At 41.3% G+C, this 20,868-nt stretch overlaps 2 pseudogenes; one reads left to right on the forward strand and one right to left on the reverse strand.

The window, feature by feature from the left end:
- The first annotated feature begins 7,046 nt into the window (after nt 1–7,046).
- The window catches only part of LOC148006206 (polyubiquitin-C-like), a 1,402,189-nt pseudogene continuing 1,388,367 nt past the window's right edge, over nt 7,047–20,868 (forward strand).
- LOC148006207 (nidogen-2 pseudogene) lies at nt 17,440–18,339 on the reverse strand (annotated as a pseudogene).

A 20,868-nucleotide genomic window follows, 5' to 3' on the forward strand; every position in this document is an offset into this window, starting at 1 on the left:
AAACAAGTGGACCTTCAACTAAAAAACCTGAGCTCAATATTTGTCAGTAGTAACTGCTTTACAGAACATAATTCCAGTATCGATAGAAAAACAGCTTACCAGCATTTGTAATATGCAAACCAAATTTGCAATCTCACCCAGATGTATAAATGTGCCCGGCACCTGAACCATAAAGAAGTCAATTAATAATGGATGAGTATATTAAAGAAATTGGCCATTGTCTCTGGATAATACTATTAGGTTAAGCATGATGTGTGCTGTTATAGAACTTTTTCTGCTACAAACAACACTGTTAGTAAAGCAAGACCCAAACATACCACTTTAGCGAATTCCAAACAAAGCTATTCTGTGTACACTGCAGTAGCACATAGTTTAAAAAACTACTCACTGCCTCTTTTTCACACATATTGAAACACGTCAATGCTCTATGAAAAACAGCAAAGTTATTGTACCACCAGAAATACACAGTACAATATCTAACTTCATTTCAGTAGAGCATGAGACTTAATCTCTGGGTCAAAGGCACCAATTATAAAAGGAAATAAACACTCTAACTAGTCCAAATAAAAGACACACAATCCAGGTACTTTATTTACAAGTCATAAGCCTAATTGGACAGGTATACAGCTATACTAACCTATTTCCATGCCATAATGCCCCTTGTTACTTGCTGTTTTTCCCGGCCATATGCTCAGGGTCCATCTCCTCACATGGTGGCTTCCTCCTCCCTTGGTCTCCTCTCTTGTTCACCCTTCTCCTCCCTCTTGAGACCCTCCACTCCATCCTCAATCCCACCTTTCTTCTTCTATTGCCTAATCACAGACTCTATCCATTTTTGATGAGTTAAACTAAGAAGCAAAGTTTACAAAGCATCACTTGGGGTACTTGAGGATCTGCTTCTCAGGGCTTCCAGGTCTTGGGAGCCAGTATGGAGGGAGCATTTAAATACAAGCAGCACCACGCCAACCTCACCAATAACTTTTCCTTATCTGACCAATAACCATCAACATCTTTACCTAATACACAGCCCATACAGATATTTTCAGATCCTAGCACCCATAGCTATGGCTTCTGGTAAAATGTAAGTACAGGTCACATTCTTACAAACTCAAGACAAACTGAGCAGATTATCCAGTGTTTTCACAACAGTCCACTATTTAATCTGCAAGAATCTGAGGGTCATCAATAACAAACCAACAGAAAATGCCACTAAACGAAGACAACAGCCATGATATATTATATTCCAAAGTTACAACATGAATTATCCTTTAAAAGGAAGTTACATAACCTTTATATTTTAAAGACTTTTAAAAGAAGAATCTCACTTGGAAATTATGCAAAGTTCATCTTTGAATATTGAGTGTGGGCCATGCACCCCCACTGCCCTGGCCTGAGAGGCAACACCAGAGTGTTCCTCTTCACTGGGCTAGCTGACCTGTTCCAAAGTGCAGCAGAGTACATGGGTCTCTCCACAAACAGAGTGAGCTACTCTATGTGAGATCCGTGGAAATGCAAAGATATACAGTCTTCACTGGAGGGCAAACTAGACAAGCACATGGAGAAAGGATGTGGAGGAATAGTTGGAGATATCAAAGACACAAGATAGTGAAAGAGAAATAGCTGAGAGACAGTATGTGACTAAAAGAATTTAAATTGTTGCTCCTGTAGAATGAAAAGTAAAGTTGCTAACAGGGTAGAAAACATCTGCATCCTCAGAATCCAGGAAGGGTTTGTAAAAGGCCCCAAACATGTGCAGAGATTAAATAGCTCTAAACAGAATCATCAAAGAGATGATTCAGGAAACAGCACACAAAGGAAGTCACAGATGGATCAAATGCTCTGGTTACATTGACCTAATTTCTTAATATAAGGAACAAGAAATCAGTTTCCAAAAAACACGAAAGATGCTTCATCTAACAATATAAGTCAATATTAGACCTAATTTTTATAGAGCTAATGTGTAGAAGTCAAAGATACTAACTTCTAAAATGACTCTTAGTACGTTTAATTTTTGTGCAATGACTAATAATGACTCAGAGAATGTGATATTGGAAAAAAGTAGAAGAAAGGCATTGGAAAAGGAGTTTTAGGCACAGGTTTGGCTGTAAATTTAGTAAAAGACAATCTAGTCATTTTATATCTAGCAAATACTTTTACAGGCTCCAAATGGGTCAAAGACCTTAAGATACAAAAATGAATGTCATAAAGTTAAAACAAGAATATAGTATCAAGGTATTATGACCACTTTTTTAAAGGAAAGGAATATTTCATTTTGTGGAACTTAAACATTTCCTCTAATATTTGACTTCTGGTGGCCCATCCAAAAGAAATGAAAAAGATATGAATTATAAAAGGATGTTAAATATTTTAAAAATCCAGTGGCTAATAAGATGCAGCTAATTAAGTAAGCAAAGAAGAAAATATTCTGCTGCAAAACCATGCTTGGCCAGACAGTGATGGAAAGCAAGACAAAAGAAGATTAGTTTCCTGTTAATTTCAAAGAACAAGCACCTACCCAGGTCAAAATCTAGATGCAGACTACTAAAACAAGCAGCTGACTTGGCTTCCACCCACCAGACTGAGCGACAAAGGAACTTAGAAACACCACCAAACATGCACAACTGTTTTTTTCCCTCATTTTGACAGATGTTCACTCAGTATTTTCTTAGTTTTCAGCAATGGACACGTACTGTGCCCTTCCTTCAGTTACACATCCCTTGCTTTCTAGAAATTAAATTTTTATCTATTTAATAATACAATGTAGGAAATTCAGAAAGAAAAGGCAACATGGTACACAAGTATGCTGAAGAAATTGACCACAAGCAATGAAACAAAGACTCAATAAGCTCAGGAAGTTATCCCAAGATCTACTGACACAAATCACTAATCTCAAAATTTTCTGAAAACATTTAACAGCTAATAATAACCCTAGAAAACTTGAAAAACTGATACACATATGAATTATAAATGTGTGTCTACAATCACCCTTCCTGGTGCACCGTGTAAGCAGATGATGGCAACTAAGAAAGACTAATTCCTGAAAAGAAATCCAGATGACCAGATTCTGTTTTGCCTCAACAGGGTCGTTTCTAAAATAACCATTGTTTTTTCTTAAATCTGACAAAACAGGAAACAGAAGAAACTGGGATAGAACCAAAATCTAGATCCTTTCTATTGTGCTATATGTCTTTCTTCTCATTTATGTGTTCCTAAAACAATGATTTTTTTTAATATTTGTGGTTTTACAATTTATTCTACAAGGAAACCAATGGGAAAGACTTGCCAATTTCTTTGGACTGTAATGCAGGGTAGTAAAACAAATGAAGATCTTGTGATTGTAAAGAGACTAATTTTCCAAGACAGTTATGGAAATATTTTTTCTAAGAATCCAACTCACTCAAATGAGGCAGATAGACTCTGGTTACAAGTGGTTGTGTCCTTCCTTGAGTCGGAGTTCCCTGCTCTGTAGCCTTCCCTTGAATGTTCTGTTCTCTTGATGTCATCTCCTGAAAGCCGAGCTTAGGTACAATGGTGTCTGCTTTTAAGTTCTAAAAAATACTGAAAAACATAAACTTCAGTGTCTGCACGGTGACATAAGCCACATCGCTCATCTAGTTAATATGAAAAAACCATGCTTTCACTCCCAACCTAAGTTGGGATTGAGTTCCAGGTGAACATCATCCTCCAGTTTCAGAAATCAAAACTTATACACTGGTCATTGCTCAGATTTAGATTTTGTTTGGATTCATGTTGTCACTTGTAGAAGTTTGGACCTGGTTCTTCCTCCCAGCCCCATGCTCCCAGAAATAAGACAGAGACTCAAAATATATTAACAAATACCTTGGCCATAGAGCTAGACTCTTCTCTGACAAATTCTAACCCACTTACTCAAATCTACATTCCGCCCTGTGGCTCATTACCTGTGCTCAGGAACCACGAGTCTGTCTGGTCATATTTCCAGGGCAATTCTCTCTGACCTGGATCTATCCCAGAATTCTTTCTGCCTCCCGGATGCCCCACCTTCTATTCTATCCTTTCCTATAGGCCATAATTTTTTTTAACTGAAAGGTGATATATCCAAACAAATACACAAGATACTCTCTCTACAGTCACTAGCATTCTTAAAGTCTTCAAATAGCAAATTATTCCAATTCTACTTTTACTTCTAATGCACCAACACCAACACCAACATTCAGACGACATCCATGGGAGGACTATTGCTTTAAAGAACTTATGTGCACCTGCTTTTCCTTTCAGTTTATTCTGGTAATAATGCCACTCCAGCTGGGGGTTAGCATCAGGATGAAAAGGTGTTCTATGTAGACCAGGCTGGCCGGGAACTCATAGAAGTTCACCTGCTAGGATTAAAAGCTTGCTCCACCAAACAAGGCTCTGATGAACTAACTCAATCTAACAGCAGCAGAGTCAGTTTTCTGTGGCCTTTGATTTCTTACAATGAAAAACAGGCAACTCAGATTCCAGGTTCAGATTGTAGGAGGAGAAAATGAGACAAAAAACTACAATCAGAATTTTGTAATTCTGGTATAAGTAGGTATAAATAGGTTTAGAGAGCAGGGGGTTCAGAACAAAGAGACATATAACACACAAGCTCTCCTGCCTCACTACATAAGCCAGACAAAAGTACACTACACCAGAAGGTAAGTGTCCCTACCCTAAAATCAATTCCTTTACATTCAAAAAATCCCTTTCAGAGCTGAGTCAAAACTACCTAGAACAAAAAAAAGCCTTGTTGGGAATCTAGAATTTTCTAGTATTTTCACATAAGAGAAAAACTGACTTTCAAACGAAACTGCAAATATAGCTATGTTGTCCAGAAAGAACTAAAGAAAAATGCTAAATAAATGCTTCTAATACTAGTAAGTAGTACACACATAAACCTGAAATTTCATTTGCAAAACAGACTACCCAGTTGACTCAACTCAATGATACAGAATTATCCAAAACCCAGAAGTTAGTATGTTTACCTACATTAAGGGAGGAGTTATTTGAACAGAAGAGAAAGTCTGAAGACACAGTATCGCAGAAAATTCCCCTTAATGAGCAATAAAAAGATATAGAAAATATCCAGAAACTCTCATCTATGTGAGATAACAGAGTCCTCAATTTAACATACTCTTCTCTGTATATTTCAACGTACACTAAAGCAGTACTATTCTAATTTCTCAATACCTGTGATAATAAAGGGTAGCCAATTTGAACAAATGAATAAATTTAATTGAGAAAAAACAAAATACTTTCCAAAGAATATATTGTTATCATTTCAGATACACACACACAGACACACAGACACACAGACAATCTCTCTCTCTCTCTCTCTCTCTCTCTCTCTCTCTCTCACATGTATCAATTTTTTTTAAACAAACAAGAATACAGATCTTTAAGATCTGTAATACTTCTTACACACAGGAGACAAAGAAGAAAACAGCATCAACATGCCTTCCAGAGCTCTGATGTCTGGGTGACCTCAATACTGACATATCGCCTAAATGGAAAAAAAGAGCATTCAAACCCAAACTAATTCTTCTCATTAAAATATATTTAGTCAACTTTAAAAAATCACATTTAGGAATAATGTTGACATAATGTAGAATATATTATGGACTGCACACCACCTTAATAGTTGAATTTCCATTTCTTCATTTTTCTGATAGAATGTTAAATCACTTCTAACAATAGTATAGCATTATTTCCTGTTCTACATTCTACCCTTCTTCCTTTAAGATTATAATTTTATAAGATAAATCTTATTATACAATTTAGTTATGTGTAGTTTCACCTATTTAGCTTTGATAAACTCCATTCTGCACAACTCTACAAATTTTATTTAATGAAACAATTACAATGGCTACTACTACCCAATGTTGTTGATAAATAATAAAACACAAGAGGTTTACAAGGAGTTAGATTAATTCTCACAACAGTATAGGGAAAAATTACTATCACCCACAACTTTTATATTAGTAATATAAGTTCAACAGCTGGTGAGTGCCCAAATTGGAATTTATTTCCAGTCAGTCTGATTTCCAAGCTCTTAAATTATCATACTTGTTGTTATTAAAATCTCGTTGTAATAAAGTACCCACCACACCCATCCAAATAGAGCACAAAAAACTAAAACAGTTGCACTTAGTGAGATTTAATGGGAGAACAAGACAAGGGAAAGGGGCAAGAGAAAGAAGAGAAAAGAACGAAGAGAAGAGAGAGCATGAGGGCAGAAGAAGTCTGCCTTTCATTTGGAATATGACATAACTACTCCCACGTGGAGTTGGGATTTGGACCAAAGGAATACTGGGAAAGTAGGGCTGTTGCCATGTCAACAGTTACCAAATGGTGTTGCTGCTCAAGGCCATTCCTGATACCAACAATACTGCTGTTATAATTCGACATATTTCAAAAAGTAGTTAACAAAAAAACAAAGTCTATATACACAGGGAATTGTTCTTTCATTATTAGCTGTTACTAGTTCTGCCCCATGACTATTATATTTATGGAGATGAAAGCAAATATTATCTCATAAGGAAAATTACTGACTTAGAATAACCAGAGATTGTTAATAAGGATCATTATAACCCAACTATTAGGATAACACTACGTTATAATAATAGTACTTCTAATAATCCCCCTGGTGTTCCAAAATATGATAGTACAAGTCCTAAAACTGCCACCCATTTCTACTTGTCTCAAGCTCTGGCCGAATCTTTCGTGCACTGTGACAGCCAATTCTGTGAAAAACTGACTCATAAAAGGCCAGTGAAAGAAGAACACAGACTGGAAACAATTAAAAAAAAGTCTATTCAGTCCCAAATCAAAGTACACCTGCCTGTTAAGATAAAGGACAGAGCAAGCACTGAAGATCCAGGTAAATATATTTAAAATGCAAATTATAACAGCCCTCAACAAACACCGAGAAGTGAACAAAATGATCCAAGTATTAAAAAGAAAAAACAAAACAAACAAACAAAAAAACCCAAAAACCCCAAACCACTCTTTCTCGTCAACAAGGTGGCCAAGTAGCAGATGCCAACATGCAGATCTTCATGTAGACCTGAATGGGAAAGACCATTACTCTTGAGATTGAGCCCAGTGACACCATCAATAATGATCCAAGACAAGGAAAGCATCCCACCGACCAGCAGAGCTGATATTTGCTGGCAAACATTTGGAGGATAGCCACACCCTGTCCAACTACAACATCCAGAAAGAGTCCACCTTGCACCTGGTGCTGTGTCTGCACAGTGGCATCATTGAGTCATCCCTTTGTCACCTTGTGCAAAATTACAATTGTGACAAGATGATCTCCCACAAGTACTACTCATGCCTGCACACAGTGTAGTCTACTGCTACAAGAAGTTCGGCCACTCCAACAACCTGAGCCCCAAAGAAGAAGGTCAAATAAGGCTGGGGCCATACCTGGCCTGTGACCCTGTAACCAAATAAAACCCGTTGGCTGGGGCAAAAAAAAAGAGAGAGAGAGAGAGAGGGAGAGAGAGAATATGACAAAGAAAAATATCAAGCTCGGCACAGGACTTAAACCCTAGCATTCAGAGACAGAGGGCAGGCACATCTCTGTAAGTCTGAAGGCAGCCTGGTCTACAAAGTGAGTTCCAGGCTATACAGAAAACCCTGACTCAAAAACAAAACAAAATTCTGACAATTAGCTTTCCTGTGTAAAACCATTATGACTCTTTAGCATATCCAACAAAAATTCATGTATTGGTGGCAAGAAAATACACTGTTAACTATGAATACTCTATGCTGGTACAGAACACCAGACAAACCCACAATTGGAAAACAGCTGTGTAAGAAATATAGTGAGGTCTCTGCTCCCAAACCCCGTGGGAGAGAGACCTCACCGCCTGATCAGGTGGGCACTCCTGAGGCTGCAGAGCGGAGGAGACCACCAACACTGCCCACCCCTGCCCACATCCCTGGCCCAAGAGGCAACTGTATAAGGCCTCTGGGATCCCGTAGGGGAGGGCGCAGGAGCGGCAGGACCCCTGTGCCTGAGACACCGCCGGAACCTGAAGGAAACAGACCGGATAAACAGTTCTCTGCACCCAAATCCCGTGGGAGGGAGAGCTGAACCTTCAGAGAGGCAGACACTCCTGGGAAACCAGAAGAGACTGCACTCTGGGCACATCCAGACGCCAGAGGAAAACACCAAAAGTCATCTGGAACCCTGGTGCACGGAGGCTCCCGGAAAGAGCGGCGCAGATCTTCCCGGTTGCTGCCGCCGCGGAGAGGACTTAGGCAGTACCCCACGAGCAAACTTGAGCCTTGGAACCACAGGTAGGACCAACTTTTCCCCTGCAAGAAATCTGCCTGGTGAACTCAAGACACAGGTCCACAGGAACAGCTAGATCTGTAGAGAGGAAAAACTACACGCCTGAAAGCAGAACACTCTGTCCCCATAACTGGCTGAAAGAAAACAGGAAAACAGGTCTACAGCACTCCTGACACACAGGCTTATAGGACAGTCTAGCCACGGTCAGAAATAGCAGAACAAAGTAACACTAGAGATAATCTGATGGCGAGAGGCAAGCGCAGGAACCCAAGCAACAGAAACCAAGACTACATGACATCATCGGAGCCCAGTTCTCCCACCAAAACAAACATGGAATATCCAAACACACCAGAAAAGCAAGATCTAGTTTCAAAATCATATTTGATCATGATGCTGGAGGACTTCAAGAAATACATAAAGAACTCCCTTAGAGAACAAGTAGAAGCCTACAGAGAGGAATCGCAAAAATCCCTGAAAGAATTCCAGGAAAACACAATCAAACAGTTGAAGGAATTAAAAATGGAAATAGAAGCAATCAAGAAAGAACACATGGAAACAACCCTGGACATAGAAAATCAAAAGAAAAGACAAGGAGCTGTAGATACAAGCTTCACCAACAGAATACAAGAGATGGAAGAGAGAATTTCGGGAGCAGAAGATTCCATAGAAATCATTGACTCAACTGTCAAAGATAATGTAAAACAGAAAAAGCTACTGGTCCAAAACATACAGGAAATCCAGGACTCAATGAGAAGATCAAACCTAAGGATAATAGGTATAGAAGAGAGTGAAGACTCCCAGCTCAAAGGACCAGTAAATATCTTCAACAAAATCGTAGAAGAAAACTTCCCTAACCTAAAAAAAGACATACCCATAGGCATACAAGAAGCCTACAGAACTCCAAATAGATTGGACCAGAAAAGAAACACCTCCCGTCACATAATTGTCAAAACACCAAACGCACAAAATAAAGAAAGAATATTAAAAGCAGTAAGGGAAAAAGGTCAAGTAACATATAAAGGCAGACCTATCAGAATCACACCAGACTTTTCGCCAGAAACTATGAAGGCCAGAAAATCCTGGACAGATGTCATACAGAACCTAAGAGAACACAAATGCCAGCCCAGGTTACTGTATCCTGCAAAACTCTCAATTAACATAGATGGAGAACCCAAGATATTCCATGACAAAACCAAATTTACACAATATCTTTCTACAAATCCAGCACTGCAAAGGATAATAAAGGGTAAAGCCCAACATAAGGAGGCAAGCTATACCCTAGAAGAAGCAAGAAACTAATCATCTTGGCAACAAAACAAAGAGAAGAAAAGCACACAAACATAACCTCACATCCAAATATGAATATAACGGGAAGCAATAATCACTATTCCTTAATATCTCTCAACATCAATGGCCTCAACTCCCCAATAAAAAGACATAGATTAACAAACTGGATACGCAATGAGGACCCTGCATTCTGCTGCCTACAGGAAACACACCTCAGAGACAAAGACAGACACTACCTCAGAGTGAAAGGCTGGAAAACAACTTTCCAAGCAAATGGTCAGAAGAAGCAAGCTGGAGTAGCCATTCTAATATCAAATAAAATCAATTTTCAATTAAAAGTCATCAAAAAAGATAAGGAAGGACACTTCATATTCATCAAAGGAAAAATCCACCAAGATGAACTCTCAGTCCTCATCTTCGGTTGGTTTATATACAAGTGTGCAATTTCTAGGCTTGAAAGCAAAATGATGCTATCTGGTGCTGGATAGAGGAGCCTTATTTTTTATTATGGCAGCTTGCTATTTTTGTAACATGGTGATTTGGTTGAACACAATAAAGTACAGTAGTAACTGATCTCCCCTTCTTCCTGGATGAGTGAGGAGATGATTAAATGTTGATATCAGCATCCTTGAGCATATTCAGATGAGCTTCTGCTTCTGTTGAAAAGGATGCTGTGTTTGATTGTGGTCCGAAGCTTTGAAGCACTACTTGGCATCTCCTTCCTTGGAGGTCTCACTGTTTAAACATAACAGATTTGATAGCTTGTTGGTAAGGTGAGGTCCAGCTTGTCTCCACTAGGTCATCTTCATGTGAATCCGGTGGTTATACGGTTTTGTTCTAGGGATATTTCATTTTTTTAATAACGGTTTTAGCTGACATTCATGGAGAGAATGAATCCTTAGAACTGTGCCACTAGTGAAAGGAAATCCTGTCTAGAGTATGTTTCTTTACAAAGCTGTGTCACACCATCCTTTGGGCCCTCTGCTGGAAAAGTAGAATCAAGTCTCAAATAATGCCTTTTAAATTGTATCCTCTAGTATTATAGATGTAGGACAGTACTGTATCATACCTCTGTGGATGTAAAATAGCTTGTACCTGCTTTATGATACGTAGTAGTGACCGTGCTTTATCAGAGCTGTTTTTAATGATGTTGCTCAGAATGTTTTCTTTCCAGATGATGATTGAGAAGCTAATTTAAAAAAAAAATGGTGCCAGGTACCACAAGAGTAACAGAACTGTGCTGTTTTTTCGGGTTTTGTTTGTTTTTTTACTTTTTTTTTTTAATGGAGTGTGCTGGATGTCTCTACAGTTTTGTTCAGATGACTGCAGAACCTGGAAAAGCTGTTGCTGCTGTTGATGCATAACACACTGCTATTATTGGTCTTTTTATATAAATATAAATATATATATATATATATACAGATATATAACTTGAATTTTTTGAAACTTTAGCTGTGCTGTCAACTTTGGAAAAAAGTATCCCCGTTTACTGTGTTGAGTTGGCACTGTACAGAAATTAACAGCCATATTGGTCTAGAAATGTTGAACTTAAGTTTTTTCCATTTGTACAGGGGTAACACACTGTATTAAATATGTAAGGTCTTATCAACGTGGGTTTGATTACAAAAACTAATAAAGTATTCTCTGAAAAAAAAAGAAATATAGTAAGACACACATTTAAACAACTAACATTATTGGATTTTGTACTAAAAACTGAGATCTTACGAGTAAACTGTAGTGGTTTGGCTTGATGCTGCTTGTATATTATTGTTCATATTGGTTCCTCAAGAGGGGTTGCCCCCACACCACAAGCAGAGCATCATGTACTTAGGTGATGCTATGTCAACCTTCTCTCCACTTTAATAGGTCAATAAAAGGTTAGAGCCTATGATTGGGTACTGGATAGGAAAGGTGGGACTGGAGTCTCAGGAGGCAGTGGCAAGTAGAAGGAGAAAAAGAATGAAGGAAGAGGAGAGAAGGAAGCCACTATGCACCAGAATCATGTGGCTGGGAGATACCAGAAGTAATAAGGCGTCTTAGAATTGGGAAATAAGTTCGTATTATATTAGATATGCCCAATCTAGGCATATAACTTATAATTAAAATATTTGGATTGTGTATCTTTTACATGGGCTGTTAGGGTTGGAAATTTTAGTAACAAATTGACAAACCCATGTCTGGCTTAGAACCAAAGTAACCCGATACGGAAATCCACCCCCATCCACTGAATATTAACAACTAGGGCTTCACTCTAAAGCTGCTTCAGGGTGGAAATTAAGCATGAGTCTAAAGGGTGTACAGAGACCTAACTGAGAGGCTCCCTGCCCAAGCCCCAAGCACACCTAGGCAACCAGAGGTACCACACCAGCCCTGAGCTGGGACACAAGGTGGCGCCAATGCCACAACATAGTTGGGGTTTCCTGAGTCTGAGATCTTTTCCCAAACTGTTGGTTGCCATTTTGTCCTTACAACTGTGTTCTTTGCCTTATAGAAGCTTTGCAGATTTATGAGACCCCATTTGTTGATCGTTGATCTTAGAGCATAAGTTATTGGTGTTTTCTTCAGGAAATTTTCTCCAGTGCCTATGTGTTCGAGATTTTTCCCCACTTCTTCTTCTATAAGTTTGAGTGTATCTGGTTTGATGTGGAGGTCCTTGATCCACTTGGACTTAAGCTTTGTACAAAGTGATAAGAATGGATAGATCTGCATTCTTCTACATGCTTACCTCCATTTGAACCAGCACCATTTTCTGAAAATGCTATCTTTTTTCTTTGGTTCCTTTGTCAAAAATTAAGTGACCATAGGTGTGTGGGTTCATTTCTGGGTCTTCAATTCTATTCTACTGGTCTATCTGTATGTCTCTATACCAATACCATACAGTTTTTATCACTACTGCTCTGTAATACTGCTTGAGTTCAGGGATAATGATTTCCCCGGAAGTCTTTTTATTGTTGAGGATAGTTTTAGCTACCCTGGGCTTTTTTGTTATTCCGGACGAATTTGCAAATCTTTCTGTCTAACTCTATGAAGAATTCTCTTGGAATTTTGATGGGGATTGCATTGAATCTGAAGCAGTCATTACAAGTCTCCCAACCAAAAAGAGCCCAGGTCCAGATTGGTTCAGTGCAGAATTCTATCAGACCTTCATAGAAGAACTCATACCAATACTATCCAAACTATTCCATGAAATTGAAACAGGTGGAGCACTCCCGAATTCCTTCTATGAAGCCACAATTACTCTTATTCCTAAACCATACAAAGACCCAACAAAGAAAGAGAACTTCAGACCAATTTCCCTTATGAATATCAACAGAAAATACTCAATAAAATTCTTGCAAACCGAATCCAGGAGCATATCAAAACAATCACCCATCATCATCAAGTAGGCTTCATCCCAGGGATGCAGGGATGGTTTAACACACGGAAAACCATCGATGTAATCCACTATATAAACAAACTGAAAGATAAAAACCACATGATCATTTCATTAGAGGCTGAGAAAGACTTTGACAAAATACAACACCCCTTCGTGATAAAGTTCCTGGAAAGAACAGGAATTCAAGGCCCATACCTAAAGATAGTAAAAGCCATATACAGCAAACCAGTAGCTAGTATTAAATTAAACGGAGAGCAACTTGAAGCAATCCCACTAAAATCAGGGACTAGATAAGGCTGCCCACTCTCTCCCTACTTATTCAATATAGTTCTTGAGAGTTCAATATAGTTCCAGAGCAATCAGACAACAAAAGGAGATCAAAGGGATACAGATTGGAAAAGAAGAAGTCAAAATATCACGATTTGCAGACAATATGATTGTATACTTAAGTGATCCCAAAAGTTCCACCAGAGAACTACAAAAGCCACTTAGGCCTGGTCTACAAATTGAGTTGCACAAGGTGAAAGAAACGTGTTCCCTTGATTCAGCACAATTTCTGTGTCCACCTCCTCCACAAAATATGACCAGAGTCTCTAGAAGACAGACACCAAAAGCACGTAGGATGCTGTTAAGAGGTGCAAGTCGCCCCCACCCTAATTTCCCTTTGTCTCTCTACTAACCCTCCGAGTTCCCGATGAAAGTGGCCAGAGACTCTCCTGGGAAGCTCTCCAGATGCTTTTGCTGCAGGTGTCCTCAAGGTCAATTTTCAAAATGACTGCTTTTTCCAAGATTTTTCCCAAGTTACACTACTGGGGACAGCTGTTATCACTAATACTTGGCTAGGATTTTAACATCCTAGTGTTTTCATACGAACCCTAAGAAGGTCCCATCACTCATCTTCAATTCAGAGTTGGTTCAGTTCCAGAAATTCTTAGACCCTCACCCCTAGGCCCAGAGTAGCCAGGTCTCCCTATTCCTACCCTGACGTCACACCTCAGGCAGCCAGGTAGAGACAAAGTCGCTCATGCCCAGAGCGACCCCCTGGCACCAGGGTGGGGTACCCAGGTGCCCCAGCCCTCACTCACCTTACCTGTCTGGACCGGGATGGCCAAGGAGAAAACGAGGTAAAGGAGGAGAGCAGTGAGCCTAGCCACCATGGCTGGGAGCAAGTGCAGGGCCCCAGAGGAGGACAGCTATCCAAGGAGGGCCTGAGAGGTGGGTGGGGAGGAGGGGCGGGAGAGGAGGAGCCTATCACAGCTACAGGACCCCACCAACAGCTAGAACCACTTGAACAGCTTGGCAGCAGTCTGGGGGTGGGACATGGGGGAGAGGGCGGAGGCGGGGCTAACAGACACCCTTGGGTCGCCTAATCCAGATTGGGTGGTGTGTCTACTTGTTGCCCACAGAACCCTCCCCATCCTGCATTGCTATGGGAATGTCAGAAGCGGCCTGCGAGTATCAGAAGCCAGGGGGTGAGAAACAGCAGTGGAGATGGTGCTCAGAAATGGCTACCTGTGAGACCACCACACCCTGGCCCAGAGCTTGAGACCTTGGGCAGCACCTTCCTCCTCTACTTCAGTTCTCCCAGCTGCGAGGACCCCAGCACCTCACCAGAGCTTGCTACTCCAGGTTGAAAGCTGCAACAAAATCCCTGCCCCAGACTAAAAGAACTGGTCTGTTTGTGTAGCTGCCTGGAACCAGGTGGAATCTGAGGATCAGGGCAGGCAACAGGGAGGGTGAGCTCAGTCCAGAGTAAAAGCTGTAGGGAACAGTTCCCGAAGCTTGAGTTAGGGATGGCCTTAGTGAAGGGAAAGTTCACAGCTGCTCAATCTATTGAGACTAACAAATGCGCTGCAGTCTTTCCAAATGAATCTCTCTCTCTGCAAATGGAGTCTACCTCCCTGGCAGTGAGAATGCAGATACTCTCTGCTGAGACAACCAAAAACCCACTGCAGCCTGGAATTGAAAGCTCCCAATATGAGCAGGGCTGCAGCCAGCTCTCAGGACAAAGAAACACTGCTCAGGGTGGCAGCATGGAACCTGTCTATACCATCATGCTGCATAAGCTGGGCTGGGGCCACTTCAGAGCACCTCTCCTATTCCTATTCCTATGGGGCAGATACAACACATATACATATGCACAGGCAGGCAGGCAGGCATGCATGCACAGACACACACACAAACACACACACACACATACACACACACACACAAACACACACACACACACCCTAATGAAAACAATACTAAAAAGAAGAGAAATTTTTTGAGCCTTTAACAAAATCCTAATTCCCTGACTCCGCAAACCAAATCCTATATGCTTAAAGGGGAAGTTAAAACTTATTGAGAAGGGTGCTCTCTATTCAGAAAATAAGGTTCAAACAGCATCTGTCTTCAAACTAAACAACAGAGCTGTGGGGGAACTCAAGTCCATCCACTACCAGAAGCCGCGCATTTCCTACCTTGAGCTGGTACTAGAAGGTCTCAGCCCCATGTCAACAGCTGCCCAGAGTAAGCCCACAGCTGCTAGATAAACCTCCGGGACACCAGTGTTTCCTCTGAACATAAATAATAACAATTACATGTTTCTATGCTTCACACAGTTCACCAAACATTCTTTCTTAAGGGCTAGGCTTTCCCACACATGAACTTGTACACATGAACACACATAAATATTTTTTTAAATAAAATTTAAAAGTATTTTTCTCCTCTAAGACTTAAAAGCTTCCAGTTGGAAAATCTCTCCCTGAATGTCTTTTTCATAAGCATTCTAGCATTTAGATGTCAGCATTGATTACATTTGGCAGCTGATTAAATACCACAGATCATGTCCCTCCTGGGTTATGCTGTTACCCTCAGTTCCCAGTGACTGGTTCCATTTCAGGCCTTTCTGAGCTCTTAAACAACCATGCACAACCTTTGACACTGTGACACATTATCATCTACAAAGTTCACACTTCAAGAACCATGACCGATTGCAAAAGAAAACTCTCTGAAGGTTTTAGATCAGTTTACAGTTTTGTGCTGGGCCATAGCCCGCTCCTCACGTTTCAGACAACTGTACATACACCCACTTTCCAACAACTGTGTGCTCTTCCTGGGCCAGGAAAATACAACCCCCAACAAAAGGCCACTCAAAAACACATGTGTAACACAAAATCCCTTTGAGGAAACTTTTGATTCATGCCTTTAAATCTCTTTAGATAGAAAGAACTCACACTGAAAATTTTAGGAGATTGTTAGAAGAATTTGAAAGTTCTAGAACTTTTAAAAGAAATCCATGCCTTTGGCTTTAACAAAAACAAATGCTCATCAAACTTCATCAAGCAGAAAAGGAGCCAGGAGGCAAAGGCTTTTTAATGAGACTTTCTGTTTTCAGTTTCTCTGTTTTCCAACCCAGCTGTTCACTCCTCCCTCCCATCCTCCAGTTTGCTATGTTTTAAATCCTCTAAAGATTAGTAATGATGGTCTTAATTGTCTTCTGAGGAACAGACTAATGCAGGCACTCAAAACATAACATATACTAACAACAATTCCTGGCAATACGTTTATAAATGAAAATCAGAGACTTGAGGGTGAAATAAGTTGCCTTAGCATAGCCAAGATTCAAACTTGACAACAACGGTCCTACCCTAACTATTACTCTATACTCTGTTAAATACAAAGTGTTTTCTTCCCTCCTGAACTATTTCTCTAAACAACTCCTGAACCTGCAGAAAATGTCCCAGCAGAACCAGAAGGTCCTCTTTGCTAGGTTAATGTTTTGGTCAATAAACGGACAGAAAAACTGTGAAGTTGAAATGCTGTGGAGAGAGGTGTGACCTCTGACATGTCCTCCTGGCAGAGATCATTGAGCAGGGAGAGCGGGAGATAGGTGTGGGGGAGGATGAATCTAGGACCAGTTTCCCAGTCCATCAGGGTGGATGAAAAGTTGTTCCCTCTGGGCATTCCCCTGCCTTCTTCCTGCTACCTTTAGTGCTAGTGAGTCACAGAACCAGGTTAAGGTGGTTCAGGGGAGGTGAAGGCCACAGCTGTGGGGACAAGAACCAGAACTAATAGCAGACACAGGTGTCTATACCATGTTCTCTCCCTAAGGCTCTTCAGAATGTTTGCCTAAGCCTGCACAGCTAACTACCACAGTCAAAGCTAAATGGCTGTACCCTCCATCCTGCAATGCCTATGAAGCCTCGACATGGCTCACCTTCTCTGAACTTGCAAACCGAAATTTTTCATTACACTTGGGAGGAGAGCTGGCTGTATAATCCAGGCTGGCCTAGAATTCTCTATATGGCCCAGGCTACTCTTGAACCAAGACAATCTTTCTGTCTCAGCCTGCCCCAGCCTTCCCCAGCCTGCCCTTGCCTGCCCTAGCGTGCTCCCACCTGTCCCAGCCTGCCCAGTACAGGGATGGGCCCAGGTGAATGACCATATCAAGTTTGTCAACTCTGCTATATTTTCTTTAAACAAAACCTCAAATGCCCAGTTTTTCAATGCGCTTGCCTTGAGCTTTAGAACCCACGTGGTCCTCCAGTCCTACCATATACCTCCCTCCACTCAGGGGTGGCATGTTCCAGAATCGGGGTAATTAGGAAGGATTTCTCCTTCCAAAGGAGCGACGGGAACATCTTACTGTGAAAGCACTGGCCATGCCTCTGGATAGGACCTGGTGTTTCTATTCCCAAGGTGTTTCCTGTCTGGAGTTAGGAAAGCTGCATCTGCCTGTGGAGGAGCTGGGGTTCTGGTGCCCATTGGTTCCAAAAGCAATGATGGGTCCTTGAAATCCACGACCTCTACCTCTCCCACAGGTGGCCCCTGTTTGATTTGATGGACCAAAGAAGTCAATTCTGTTTCCCGGTAGGATGGCCAGTTACCAGGTGCTGGGTGTGGCAAAGGAGAAGCGTGATCAGAATCTGGAGACGTGGTGCCAACATCCACAAAGCTCGAATTAGCCTTTGATTTGAAAGACACATCAATACATCGATTCTGCTGTGGTCTTCCAGGGCCTTCCCCGGTTCAATTGGTGGGTATTCTACATCCTCTCCATTCTCCTTGTGATAATTGCAACTGTCCTCAGTACAGATCTCCAGGGCTGCAGCATGGTTGAAGGAGCGCTCCAGCGCTGAGGAGCAGGCTGTGGAATGGTCACCTCTGACCGTGACTGGCCAGACATTGTCGAGGGCCAGCCTGCTGCTGATGTGAAAAGCCCACGCCCCAAGAATCCCCGGGTTGCTTAGTCTAAGAACAGAGGAAAGAGTGGATTGTAACCAGTCCATTCATCCTCCTTCAGAATTCATATTGAAATCAAAAGACTTTAACGATCAAAGTCAAACTTTCCATGCTATGTCAAACAGAAGCAAAGCTTCTAAGTAACTGAGATAAATACCGTACAGGAACTTTGGTATAAGCTGCCTTTTGTCTGGCATTGTGTACGGAAAGCCATCAGGTTATATGTCTGCTCCAGAAGCCCAAATCAAATATTCTGTCAAAAACCTGGCTGTCTTGAGAGCAAACATGGAATGCAAGAATATTTTATGCTTTCTCGACGTGAATGAAAACTTAAATCAGACTCAAGCTTACTTAAGCTTAAAATTCCTAAAACAATTAAATAGTACTGATTTCTACAAGCCGAGCCTACACCAGTGCTTATCAGTCTTCACTGTGCTCTGCAAGATAGGGGTGGTAGCTGTGCTAGTTCTTAGTGAGGAAAAAGTTGGTTTTGAGAGGTTAGCTAATCTTCAGATCATACAGCCAAAAGTTGGCAAAGCCATGGCAAGAATTTCATGCTAACACGAAACTTTGTCTTCCAAACATCTCTGTGTACTCTGATTCACATGGACTAATATATTAATGACAGAGGATGATAGATCTATCAGTACTTTTTAATGACCAAGTCTAAAACAATTTTTGAGCAAAAGTTCAACATAGGTAAGATACAAATGTATTAATCAAAATGAGGCTCAGTATTTGGGAACACATCTTCATTTTCTTTGTAGAGTAGACCATGAAACCCTGTTAGTTCCCAAGAATCTCTTTTCTTAGAGGAGTCTCACCAGATAGTCCCAGCTATCCGGAAACTTAAGATCTTCTGCTGGGATGTGGCACTACTCTTGCCAGCTCAGTCACCTACTATCTCAGTGTCAATGGTACGCTTGCTGTGAAGAGGACAGCCATGAGTAAGATGACTCCTAACCCTAAGAGAAAGCTCGGGTTAGGAAGGCTCTGGAAGGATGAAGGAACGCCCATTCAGAGCCTGCCCCACATGTGGCCCATATATATACACCCACCGAACTAGATAAGATGGATGAAACAAAGAAGTGCAGGCTGACAGGAACTGGATGTAGATCTCTCCTGAGAGACACAGCCAGAATATGGCAAATGCATAGGTGAAGGCCAGCAGCAAACCACTGAACCGAGAATGGGACCCCCATTGAAGGAATCAGAGAAAGGACTAAAAGAGCTTGAAGGGGCTTGAAACCCCATATGAATAACAATGCCAACCAATTAGAGCTTCAGGTGACTAAGTGACTACCCAAAGACTGACCCTGGGCTCCAACTGCATAGGTAACAATGAATAGCCTAGTAAGGGCACCAGTGGAAGGGGAAGCCCTTCATCCTGCCAAGACGGAACCTCCAGTGAACGAGATTGTTGGGGGGAGGGCGGTAATGGGGGGAGGATAGGGAGGGGAACACCCATATAGAGTGGGAGGGGAAAGGTGTTAGGGGGATGTTGGCCTGGAAATCAGGAAAGGGAATAACAATTGAAATGTAAATAAAAAATACCCAATTTAATAAAGATGGAGAAAAAATGACTCTGGAAAACGGGACCTAGCCAATGATATCAATCCTGTGTTTGCACAAAATACCAAAGCTCAAATTATCCCAGAATCTGTAATTTCCTCAAGAATCAACAATCAAGAATAAGAGGGAATGGCTAAAAAGAGGTATTAAGATTCCCTGAATCATATAACGAGATCTTTGTTCACTGGGGCAAGTATTCATCATTCTAGTCTAGGTTTCTACTGCAATAATGAAGAGAGTTGAGGTTTTCTTCAGTTCTCTATCTCTCTCTCATTCTGTGCACTGTCCACTAGCCACTACCTGTACCCAGGTGTATTCATGATACTCTGCTGCACTGGCTGGATTTCGTCACCTTGATGCAGACCTGAGAAGAGATTGCCTCAATCACACAGGCCTGAAGGCAAGTCTGGGGGAGGGGCATTTTCTTGGTTAATGATTGGTGGGAGGAAGAGCAGTTCACTATGGGTGATACCACCCTAGGGTACCATCTGTGGTTGTGTAAGAAATCAGGCTGAGTAAGACAGAGGAACCAAGCCAATAATAATGTTCCTCCATGGCTTCTGCTCCAGTTCCTACCTCCTTCTAGGTTCCTGTCTTGCTTTAGTTCCTGCCTTGGCTCCCCTAATGCACTGTGTGACCCAGGACAGTAAACCAAATAAACCCTCTCCTCCCCAATCAGATCAGTGTTCGTCCCTTCTGTGATTTGTTGTATTCAATTGCTAAGGTTTCTTTTCATTTTTTGAGACACAGTCTCATGTAGCTGATAATAACCTTGAGCTTCTATTCCTCCTGCCTGCACCTCCCAAACACTGGGATACCAGGAGTGATACTAAACCCTGTTTGTGTGGCACCAAAGTCAAAACTCTGGGCTTTGTGTCTGCAAGGCAATGTTCTACCAGCAGAGCTTCAACTCTTGCCCTCAGTTGGTGCTTATAGAAATTAGGGTTGCAAATAAAACACACCACAGAAGACAAAACTCCAGGCTGAAAAAATGACTTAGCAGGAAAGCCACTTACCTACAAGAGCTTAGAGCTATACCCAGAATCCACGTGGTAGGGGGAGAGCACAAACTCTGACAAACTGGATTCTGACCCAGACACCT

This window comes from Rattus norvegicus, chromosome 4 (assembly GCF_021556685.1).
Source record: "Rattus norvegicus strain SHRSP/BbbUtx chromosome 4, alternate assembly SHRSP_T2T, whole genome shotgun sequence".
Taxonomy (NCBI): domain Eukaryota; kingdom Metazoa; phylum Chordata; class Mammalia; order Rodentia; family Muridae; genus Rattus; species Rattus norvegicus.